The following is a 12,053-nucleotide window of genomic DNA, read 5'->3' as shown; positions in this document are numbered from 1 at the left end:
CTACTTCTTCTACCTGGGTCATGAACAAGACTTTTCTCTCCCCACATGTACTCACGTCTGCTCGGTCTTTACATAACTTTAGGTTCTTGTGTTAGAGTTGCAAAGTGATAACAGCATGGTGTGTTTCGCTGTATTTGTTGTAACAGTGATGCTAAGCTACAGTACTTCAATCACTAATCCCTGAGACGCTGAATGAACACACCCAGATGGTGTTTCCTTTGTGGAAACTTTCCACAATGCCAGTGTAAACATGTGAAATTGAGAAGAGTAACACTTGTAAAAGGAAATGAAGCAGTATACAACAAATAGCTGACAATTAAATGAGTTACTTGACTGTTACATAAGTTGTTGGAAGGTAGATAAGTACTCAGATTTAACCCCAAACCTTTATGCGTCCGATTAGCCACAGCAACTTGACAGCATCCGTGATGTAAAAAAAGTAAAACATGAAAGTCCTTCATACAGTAAGCTTCTGTAATTGTTGCAGTGATGTTGAACGATAATACTAAAACAGCTCTGAGTGGCCCAGATGAAAAGCCTCCGCTACAAAGCATCGATCGCTGTACTGTAACATGAAAGTCAAGTCATTTAGGAATCAACCACCAGAGGAGATAAAAGAACCGATACACTTTGATGATGGCAAACATTTAACGGCTGCTCCTGGATTAGTCGGCGTATGTGTTCCCTTCGCTAATTCTGTGTGTAAATGTTGCATTCACGGTGTTTAAAATGTGTGTTTGTGTGTGTACAGTTACTCTTAATGTCTGTCTTTATGAATCTCATTTCAAGCATTTCATTTATTTTCAAAAACTAAATGAGAAACACTAAAGGGTGTATATTCCATACTGATGGCCTTATGAGAGATTGCATGGCCTATTTTCATTCTCATATGACCAAATAATGAGCCTCCCAGAGACAACTAGGCACAAAGGAAAAATAAACATTGTCCTTAATGAACTACTGTAAAAGAGTTAAAGGGCAAATTGTGCTTTGTAAGTTTAATAACAAGACAATGTGACTAAATAGACTGTGAATCTCACTGCTCAGGGGCTCACATTGAAGATCACTCGAAAAAAAAATGTGGAAGCTGACCTGATTAAATGAGAAGTGACGAAAACTCTTCATCCCTGAGAATAACGTATCCAACAGTAGATGGCTGGATTGACGTGACGCAACCACACGGCAACCTGGCACATCAAAGTCCTTCAGCTTTCATCAGGAGTTATTGTTACAGCTCAGCAAACGTGCAAATAATAAGCAAACCTTTGGCCGACAAAACTCTTGCAGATTTTTCCGGCTTCTAATTCGTTATACGAAACGATGCAGGGCTGCAACTGATAATTACTTTTAGTTTCATTAGTTAATTGTTTAGTCCATAAAATGGCAGCATAAAAAACTAAAGTTGAAGCCTTTTTGCTTAATTCTAACAATAAATGATTTGGTCTCTGCTGCTGCTTTCATGCCGTGAAGCCAATAAACAGAAAATAATGAGCTGTTGTTGAAGACCTTTCTGTCTGTTAACTAATCAATTGAGTCACTAATTGTTTGGTACTGTAATGATGCACAGCTGAAGTGACCTAAACAACAAACTCCTTCACGGATTAGCTGATGAGGTTAGTCCGGCTGCCGAAGGGCACGCAGGACAGGGGCCAATGGCTTGGCTTCACTGGATGATCGGCGCCATATGCTTGGACCATAAATCCCGTACTATTAATAGTCTAAGAGGCAGAAACACACTGAAGCTCTGTGCGCCTTCCAAATCACTTGTAAAGCCACACAACATGACTTCTTCTCATTAGCTTTTTCTTGTTTTGTTACACTTAACCCCATACCAAGCTCGACCTCCTGACAAAGTTGCCGTGTCATGGCTTTGACTATTCCGATTACATTTACCAAGCATCCCCACCCTTTGAAAGGCCGCCTGCAGTAGTTTGCCTGCTGGCAGTTCACCTCATACTGTCAGCGAGGGGGCAGTGCTGGCCTGAGGCGAGACACGCAGTCCTCTTCCAGTAACTCTAGAGGACCATCTGCCCAGGCTGTTAGCCATTGTCCTAGCACTAACCGTGTCAAATGTGTTTTGGTGCATCAAATCAGAAAGACTTCCTGCTTCAGAGGAAGTAAGGTACTCACACGTAGACTCTTGTGTAGGAAAGGATTTGTTTTTGTTTTTCAGTTGGCTTACCCAGCAGCCTTATCGCTTCTCGATGACAAACAGTGATGCTGACAGCTGAGAAGGAGTGCGTATTCATATATCTAATGCACTCTGGTTATCCAACCCCAGAGGTAGCCGAGCTCTCATGTGGCCGCAGGGAAAGCAGCAGAGTGTGGAAAATTCCTATTGAGAAAAGCACCAAAGCAAGATGATCGATTGACTCTGAGGATAGACGGAGCGGATCAATCAATCATGGTGTTCTCCTTCAGCTTCCATGGTCTAAGACCCTATTTATTTCTGTGGCCCTTTTCTACAAATAAAAGGAGCCCTGAGGGATTCTCTGAAGACAGGGTCAATAGGTGTGTCTTTATAAAGATTGATAAACATGATCAATTGCATATATGTTGGGGAATTCACACCACTGATACAGAATATGAACTATCTTGTATTTTTAGCTAATAAACGTGCGTGTACGTGTGTGTGTGTGTGTGTGTGTGTGTGTGTGTGTGTGTGTGTGTGTGCGTGTGGGCACGCAGAGTACATAGCAAGGCATTAGTAAAACATTGGCTGGTGGATGTTCATTCATCATGGCTGTCACAGGCCAGTCGTTGCCGGTTAGGGGGGTCAATCACACTGCAGTCCGTTTGTGTGTTGTGACAATACTTGCCTCGCTTTCTCCTCCTCTCTCTTTCTCTAAACGTACACGCATGCACACACACAAATGTTTCAATACACCCATTGGGAAAACAGGAGTAAAATCAAAGCTACATGCGTCTTTCTCATTTGAGCTTGTGACTCATGGCACAAACAGCCAAAAGAATAAAAAAAATCAAACATGTGGTCAATAAGTCACCCTGTTCACGTCATCAAAGTGAATATTATTCATGCAGACGCTGTGATGCACATTAATTACACTGCTACTAGCGGTTGCCACTATCCACTTATCAATTGCCAGGACAATGAGCATCTTGTTAGCGCTAATGCTATCTGGCACCAGAGCGACAGGGTTCGCGAGCTGCCGTGTCTGTGCGATGTTAACGATATGTAGCTGTTTGCCATTCGAGGCACGAGGTTAGCCGCACAGATAAAGTGCACTGAGGAGATGACGCTTGCAGGTGAGTGGATTTCTGATGGAGAGCGCCAATGGGGCAACGGTGGGAGAGAGGAAAGTAGTTTAGAGGGAGCGGGATTAGGCTGGATTAGGTGAGCAGAACATGAAAAAGGGCAGGTTGACACCGTGTGAGAGAAATGTCACGTCGATCAATCAGGACGGACCTTTCTGGAAAAGGCTTTCAATGCCAACTGTGTGCTTTAGTCTGCTTGAGGAGTAGATGTCAGATAAATCAAGAATAATCAATAACTAACCACATCATACATTCATTAGATTTATTCTAATCAGTTATTGTTGTGGCGTCGTCCTGCCGATAGTGGCATCAGATCAGAAAACACGGCTGTATGTCGTTGGAAACATGTTTTGTTGTTGAATCCGTAGGACTTGTTGGACAATCTGCCGCTCTGACAGATGAAGACAGACTTTGCGAATGTAGAAACTATTCAAAACAGTAAATTTGATTTTGATGATCAAGACTTTTTGGAGAAAGTAAGTGTTTTTGTCTGATGTTTTTGCTAGCTTTGAAAATAAAGAAACGTTTCCAATTTCATGATTTCTTGAAATCAAATCATTTAACAACATAATTCAAAAGAAATCTGAAACACCTGAAATTGCTGAAGTGGAATTGTGGGTGTACAGATTTCACTTAAATGGAGCGGCGCTCGTCGATAAGTTTATCGTTGGCGCAGCCGAGCTAGTTCGGTGATTTGCGGGTTCATTCGGTACCCCTGGACATATCTAACAATTTAAAAACTAAAATCCTTTACATACATTACATACAGTCTTAAGCTAAAATAATCCTTCATTATTCCCGCAGTGGGGATATTTTCAGGTGCAGGTTTACACTCTCGCAACTCGTTTACTTGCGCTTCAGTCCGGATGAGTCCATTTACATTTAAAGCTGTTTGTTTACTGAGATGCATTGTTCAAATCAGAAGACTAAGCAAAGCTGACCCCGCTCTTATATATAGCACCGCTGTCCAGACAAGAGCAGTGGAAGATGAAAAAGGGAGGCGGGGCGGCTCAGAAAACAGCCCAGCTCTCAAAGAAGTGGTAGAAAACATACCAGACCTTTAAGGACTTTTTGGCTCAAAAGCTGAGGATTCAAACTTGAGAAAACAATCGAACCACAAGGTACATTTAGTACATTTTCTGGGGCTTTCAGCCATTTAGTATGTTCACACTATTATTCTGTCTTTATATACGTTTGTCTGTCGTGCCTCGTTAAGACACGAGTTGAATATTAACAATGTCACTGCAGACTTTGGTTTGAAAAAGAACATTTTGTTCAACAGTTTGTCTACAGAGTCAGTACCGTTTGTCTGGAGATTTAAGTGGAATCCTTGTTCTGTGAATTCATCTGTATGACTGCCTTGCTGCCATGGCTACCAGTAACTGTGCATATAAATCCCACTGCTACTCTCCCTAACCCATCAGTGACGCACCACATGGATACAATTAGAGGCAACCAGTCCTGATTGCATCCGGACTCACCACCCACTCACCCACACACACACACCTCTATCCCCCTCTGCCTCTCCACTTTCATCCTTCTGGTAATCACACAGTCAAACTGCACCACAAAAAGACAAGCATCTCATGGTGCTTTTTGCCTTCCAGAGCGATAGCACTTGCTTTGCAAGAGAAAGGAAAGGGACAAAGAAATGATAGATCGAGGCACATTAGAGCCGAACGAATTTGTTCCATGATGAGGCCTTCAGAGGAGGAGCAGACATCAGGGACGGCAGGAATCCTTTTATTTTAGGGCCCATCAGCGTTTCTCTGCATGTTGCACATGGCCGCTGACGAACACTCGCTGACGGTATCAATCTCTAATCTCTTTAAGGAGAGCCCATATTCATTTATTTTAATATGCTACTTCTTCAGATCAGACAAGCTTCCAAACTTGTATACAAATTAAATTGGCTCAGCATTGTCTGGCGTTCATTTTAGTTTTAAAATAAAAAGCTTTATTCTTGTAACTAGTGTGTTATGAACGATACCATTTTTTAGGGAACTTATTTCCAGGTCTATTATCTTTACTTTGATGATGATGATCACATGCGGTAGAAGAAAGGGGCGAGACAGAGTTTACTTGAGCGAGCATGTAGGACATGCGTGTAGAATGGGGATTAAAAATAACATTTCAAATAGGTTTAAATACGAGATGACTGGCTTTTACCGGAGATATCAATAAACTACCAAAGCGTCAAAGACGTAAGAGCCAATCAACACACATTCGCACACATTAATCTAATTGCCAACAAATGCAAAATGCACACTGTCCAGACACGATGAGAGAGGCTCCAGCCTTTGAGCGGTACGCACGTCAATCTAATTGCAGCAATCTAATTTGCCACTCTGGGAGAGCGTGGCGTGTCAGTGCAGCAGCCCTGTCTGATACGACAGCCCCTCAGATGAGATTACACACCGCACGCAGTGTTATCGAACCTCTCTGCCTCCTCTCTCTCCCAAATGCCTCTCTTGCATTGATCAACAAACACGGAGCACAGTAGAGGACGGGGGGGGGGGATCATACATCTGATGCTCCGTCAACCCCTATAACCTGATTGGAGATGACAGCTAAAGCTAGAGGCTCTGATTATGTAATTGATAAAGACACTCAGCCGCGGCGCTGCAGCAACAATTCAACCCGCTGTAAGGTCATCCTACTTAAACACAGAAAGTAAACACTGAAAACAATACGCAGTCGTATATAAAACTTTACTTTGCAGGAGGGGTTAGCAGGGGGACGAGTGAAATATCTCAGGTGTAACGCTGATAGAGATCCTCTTTGTAAACTTAATCTCAGACTCCTTGGTGAGATAAAACGCAGCAGTGCTTCATATGCTGCCCAGCGGTCCTTTATCTCATCTGAACGGGGCTTTCTAGCTCACGAGTTGCACACAGAAAAGCGTGCAGCCCAACCAATTAAGGAGAGCCTTCATAGCCTGTTGACGAAGACGGGCTGTTCCGTTGGAGAAATTAAACCGGCCATCCAAGCAGAGCAGCCGCTGCGCATTATTTAGTGCAGCCCTTAGGCATTCAAAGGTAGATAAGAACCTGGAGTTAGGAAGCCGAGTGTGTGTGTGTGTGTGTGTGTGTGTGTGTGTGTGTGTGTGTGTGTGTGTGTGTGTGTGTGTGTGTGTGTGTGTGTGTGTGCATCTAAAGTTTGTCTATATGCATGTGCTCTTTTGTACATCTGCTTCATGTCTTTTAACAACTGGTCTGGAGGACAGTACAAGGTGTCAAACAGACATAATTGTGGCTTCTGGCACTTGTGTTAAAATGCAACTGCAGCTTATTAAAAAAAAAGGTTTTAATTAAGAAAAAAAAAGACATGATGCTTTTCGAATCCACTGTAGATAGCCCCTTTAGAGACCTCTCGTCTGTACACTGAGAGCTACTGCTGCAGGCTCACCTGTAATTGCACACTTGATTACGGCGTGACAGCAAACTCTCGAGCAATATTTCCGAGAGGAATGCGAGTTAGGCAATTGGAAACACTTGTCCGCATTACTCAAAATCAATTCCCGTTTCAGTTCTTCGCCCGTTCCTCTGTTTATTTCAGTGCCACCCCTCTTCTGTTTCCAGGATGCCAGAGGCTGTTAGCAGCTTTCAAACTCAATGTTCCTTTACACCTGACAGACAGGGGTCTAAGTGGAACGTAACAGTCATTGAGAAGACTGGAAGTCTGATGAGTCACGGTGTTTCAAAGACGATGGGCGGATGGCACTTTGAGGACGAGGTACTGCGAGACTCTTCAGCTTTGTGAAATATTCAAGCTGAGAGTCGAGGCGAAGCTAAAAAAAAAAAAAAAGCACTGTATATTAATAGTCCCTAAAATAAGTGAATGAAGCTAAATCTGCTCCCTTATACTGCCACCAGCTTAAGAGCTTGGCAGGAAAAGCTTGTGATTAAAACTGCCAAACACTGATTACTACACAGCAAACGGCATGTTTCAGAGACGTCATCGCCAGAGTGACTCTGGGTGCGCTGTGATCTCTCCAGGCAGTTGTCGCTGCCTCGGTGCCGGCAGATGCAGAGCTGTGCAGCCACGGCCGTCACATGACTTGCACCGGGACGAAACCTGCTCTGACAGCAGAGTGCATTATCAGAGGCCCGCTGTCATGGTCCTCATCTGTCTGCACCTTTTAATGCTCCAGCGTGGACCCACAGTGCTGATGCCAACGTTTCACTGAGTTCATGAAGTGAGCTTGCTGAACTCATCATAAAAAGAGGTTGAGCGCAGGGGAAAATAGTCAGTGTGTTCTCGAGTTTTAATTGCTCTCAATCCTTATATATATTAACGTATGCCTGCAAATCCTTATTCATGATGTTCCCTAGCGCTCCAGTGTAGATGTGAGGCAGAACAGAAAGCAAGTTCTCCAACTGATATCAATATTAGTTTTTGACATATACCGTATTGAGACTGTATGCTACCTATGGTGAATGTTCCCATCACCACAGCTGGACGAAAGCGCCCCCCTTCTTTCTATAATGCGCGACGAACACAACACTCAGTGTGTGGCCAATGACTCAGTGCGAGTACAATTAACATGCATGATTAGTGGGAGTGAGTGCTGACGTGAGTAAGACTAAGAGAGAACTATGGGGTGTGAGATACGCTCAAATGAGATGCTGTGTATGGATATATGTATGTCTGATGTGTTTGCTTGTGACGACGTGTACGACTGTGAAGCGCAGCAGATGACAAAGAGCGAAGCCACCTCGCAGTATCCGATGAACAGGAGAACGAACACGTTGCTTCTTTGTGCACTGGACTCCGACCGATACATCGTTATAAGCTGGTATCAGGTTACCACAGATATACTGTTGTGGCCGTGGATGTTGGCAGAGCGGTTATCTGCAGCAGTAAATGTTTAATTGTTGTAATTATCAACTTTGACACTTTGTAATCGCAAAATGTTTGTTGATTTTTTTGTGAATGTAAAATAAAGAAAATCAATATTGTTATCAGATGTTATATTATTTAAAGGTTATGCGGTTGGCATCTATCCAAAAAAATAACTAAAAAATCCAGCATCGGTCGAGCTCCACTATGCACATGCTCGTACTTCGTAATGACACGACACTAAGTATAAATCATTCAGCAGCCTCGCCTGCTGCTCTATATTACCACGATGATAAAAACCCGTTTTACAATTATGATGATATGCGACGCGTCAGGCAAGCAGTTCCAGTTTGAGGCCTTATTGGTTCCACAACAAACGGTCACTATTCATTGGAGGGTTGGGATTCGCTCTCCAGAGAGGTGGGAGGGACCAGACCCTGATTTGTCACGTGGCTCTGGTCGCTATGGAGACAGATGATTTTTTTTGTTGCCGCACCACGATGGAGCCCCTGGGATATCGACATCGACGGAGTAGAAATGGAAAGTGGGCGGATGGTGTCAACCCTTCACTCTTTGTGGGACTCCAATGTGACAGGCGGTGATCGCCCGCCATTTGCGTAGCCCTTCGTTCAACCCTAATGCCAGGGGAGGTGGCCACTCCCTCCGCTGTTCTCTCCAACCTTCACAGAGTCCCGCTTCACGGCCAGGCACAAACCCCATTGGGGGGTAATTGCGAAGGAGGGGGAAACATGTCTGCTCTGCCTGTGGGCAGAGCAGAGAGCAGGCAATTGCAAGTGGAGTTGTTGTCAGTTGCTTTTAATTAAAAAGAAAAGTTTGATAAAACAAAGAGGAGTTTGCAAATGAACTCAAGGTCCTAACGGTAATGTGCTTGTGTGTCGTGCACGCGTGTCTTTGTGTGCATGTCGGAGTCTCTTATGAGTCCCTTCTCACTGTCTTTGCAAATGTGCTGTCTCAGCAGATAACTTCAGAAGATCAGTCACTGCTTTGCTTGCTGTAAAAGATCACAATAATAATGGTGTACGACAGTGAAAATCCCTCATCATGTCGAGGGGCGCCAAGGACCCGGAGGGCCTCCAATATAGTCGACACAACATTTATTTCGCCTTTCAATTGTACCGTCAGCAAGAGACGACAAGATAATAAATACCCGAAGCTTCATCATACGGGACATCGATCCATGCTAAATCAAGTTTTCAAACCCTCCCCCACCCCCCTCTGGGATTTTCTCATAAACACTACTGGTTTTAAATGATCCCGGGGCGTGCCATGTTGGAGAAGGTGATGGCCTGTGTCACTAGAAAGTGGCTCACTTTGCATTCCAGGACAACTCTCGGCAAAAAAAAGGTGACCTCATGCTCTTTAAATTGCACCTCTTGGGATGAGGAGAGGAAAGAGAGAAATGAGGGCAAAGCGAGGAAAAAAAATGTAAAAGAAAGAATGATGTAATCTGAAGATAAAGGCTGGGGGAGAAAAAATAGAAAACTGAGATGAATAGCAATTGTGAATAGCAGCATGTGGCCAATCCCCCTAACAGCCAGAGGACATCTATTGTAGATGAAACATCTCTGGAGTGAGGTAGGGGCAACTGTGACACCTAATGTAATGCTCTCACTATTTATGTACTTTTAAAGCACAATCACAAGCATCTGTTGGACTGTGGTTTGTGTCTTGGCAGTTAATGTGCCGTGTGCTTCGGTTACTGACCCACATATGCAGACACGAGGGTAATGACGTTGATCACAGAGGCATGAACGTCTCTTTAATCCTCCATTTAAGGCTGTGGGACTGGTTGGCTTTCCCACTTCATAGCGAGGGGAGAAAGTGATATAGTACACGAGCGCTCTAAGAGGGCATAATTGGTGGGAAATGCCAGAGAGCTCCGACTATATCGGAAAGAGTAGAGATGACACCAGCGTCTAATTCATTTCTTATTGATTATAATACTAAAAAAGCATGTGATTGACCAAAACTGATGGTGTATACCCAAGACTGGGTATCACACCTATTGATACAAGCTGAAACTACAGCAGTAAAGTTGGGGCCAAGTTGTCTTGTCAGATTAAAAGTCTGGTTCAAAGGTATAGATTTTTGTTTTTTTTGGGTGACATCCTAAATCACTTTCTTGCCAAGAGTTAAAGAGTGACGATTAATACCGCTCTCAAAGTCTGCACGACAAATATGAAGCCACAGCCAGCACACGCTTAGCTTAGCACAAAGACTGGAAACACGAAGCCAAGCGCCATCCCTCTGCTGTACAGAAGGTGAGCACAGGAGTCCGATTAATCTCCCTCCCACATCTCTGTTGTTGCCAAAAAGGGGAAAAGAAAACACGTCTAAGGTTTCAAGGGCGCTTGATGGGTGGACAGAGTTGACTTGAGAGACCCATTTGCCAGCTTTTTTCCCAGGCCGGTAACAAAGGGAAGAGAATAACACGTCTCAGAGGCTGTCCAAGAGCCACAGAACACCCTCCTTCACAATAGAGCTCTCCTCAATCGCCTTTCTTTTCAGATCACAGAAAACAGCCTCGCTTCCAGGGCTCTGGTGATAAAACATTAATAACACAAACAGTCTGTCCAACCTGGAGGAACGCTAAGTATTTAATTCAATTAAGAGCAAGACAGATCCTCCACACATGGAATTATCTCACTCGTCGTAATAATGATTCACAACAAAGACGTCAAAACATCCCAGAAAGAAGGACTTTTGATTGGCTTTGCTCATCTTTCTTTGGTGGGACCCGGAGTAAGTTACGGATCAGTATCTTCTCTTGGCAAACCTTGAGAGTGAAGCACTGCGACGTACCAAGGATAATGCCCTGTCTGCGTTTAACATCATCATTTAAATTCAAGGCTGACGGCTCCATTCGGTGGTACTCTGAGATACGCTGGAAATACAGAACCAACACTGCCGACACTTTTAGTTAATGCTCTCCACCATGAAAGCACGATGAGCTCTGGGAGCCAAACATTGGAAATAATTCACTGCACTGAAAGGCTTTGGCTTGCAAGTCTCGAACAGCTAACAAGTGTCCCAAACTGACTTTGTATCACTTTCCCACACTCTTAAATATGCTTATACAAACAGACATACAAACGTCTCAGGAGGTGAACAAAAAAGGGGAAAACAAAGACGAAGAGAAAACCAAAACGAAGCAGGGGAATAAACAAAACAAAACCAAAACAGTGAAAAGACAAAAGCACGTCGGTGCAGCCAAGCGGATTACTCGTACGCCATTTGCTGTAGCCACCAGATCCTGGTCCGGTTCCGGTTTACTCTGACTTACAAACAAACAAAGAGGGGCAAAAACTGAGTTATGCAATCGTCATTCTGCAACGTATGCGCATCAGCGGGGAAATCTAATTCTGTTGACTGACGGAAGTGTATGCAGCACTTCATACACACACACGTGTTTTATTTCACAAGTTTTTTTTTGCTTCCCCTGAGCAGTGATTCGACAAAACCATTTCAGCTTTAATACCAGTAAGCACCTCCTGCTTAGAGATTTATTATTGCTGAAAGTCAATAGCAGCACACGAGGCATCCTGCAGATCATCCGACTGACCTTCTGCAGTGATTCATGTCAGCCACGGCGGGAACATCTGGCAATATCAGCACCGGTTAATCCTCAAAGTTATTATTACATGTAAATATGAGACAGTGCTCAACTATACAGACGACATCCATTCGGCTCACAGTTGATTTTAGCTTAAGCAGGAATATCGCAATAGAATCCATTAATAGAAAAATAAAACTGCACGAACTCAGCAGGTAAACTAATTCCCCGTTACATCAGCATTCTGTAAACTGTGACAACAATCTTTTTGTGTATTCTTCAAAAGAAGACTTTTCCATCACAGAGGTTATGAACGAATAAAATTGAGCTCTATGATTAGTACTCTGCATAATAGGAGCAC

The 12,053-nt window shown here is 43.6% G+C and overlaps 1 protein-coding gene across 2 annotated transcripts in view; it reads right to left on the bottom strand.

Annotated features, from left to right (window-relative positions):
• Positions 1 to 12,053, bottom strand: part of LOC306781804 (mannosyl-oligosaccharide 1,2-alpha-mannosidase IA) — a 137,637-nt gene that overhangs the window by 60,555 nt on the left and 65,029 nt on the right. The gene's annotated exons all lie outside the window — the stretch shown is intronic.

This window comes from Melanostigma gelatinosum, assembly GCF_949748355.1.
Source record: "Melanostigma gelatinosum genome assembly, chromosome: 9".
Taxonomy (NCBI): Eukaryota; Metazoa; Chordata; class Actinopteri; order Perciformes; family Zoarcidae; genus Melanostigma; species Melanostigma gelatinosum.
This window is presented reverse-complemented; position numbering and strand designations above follow the sequence as displayed.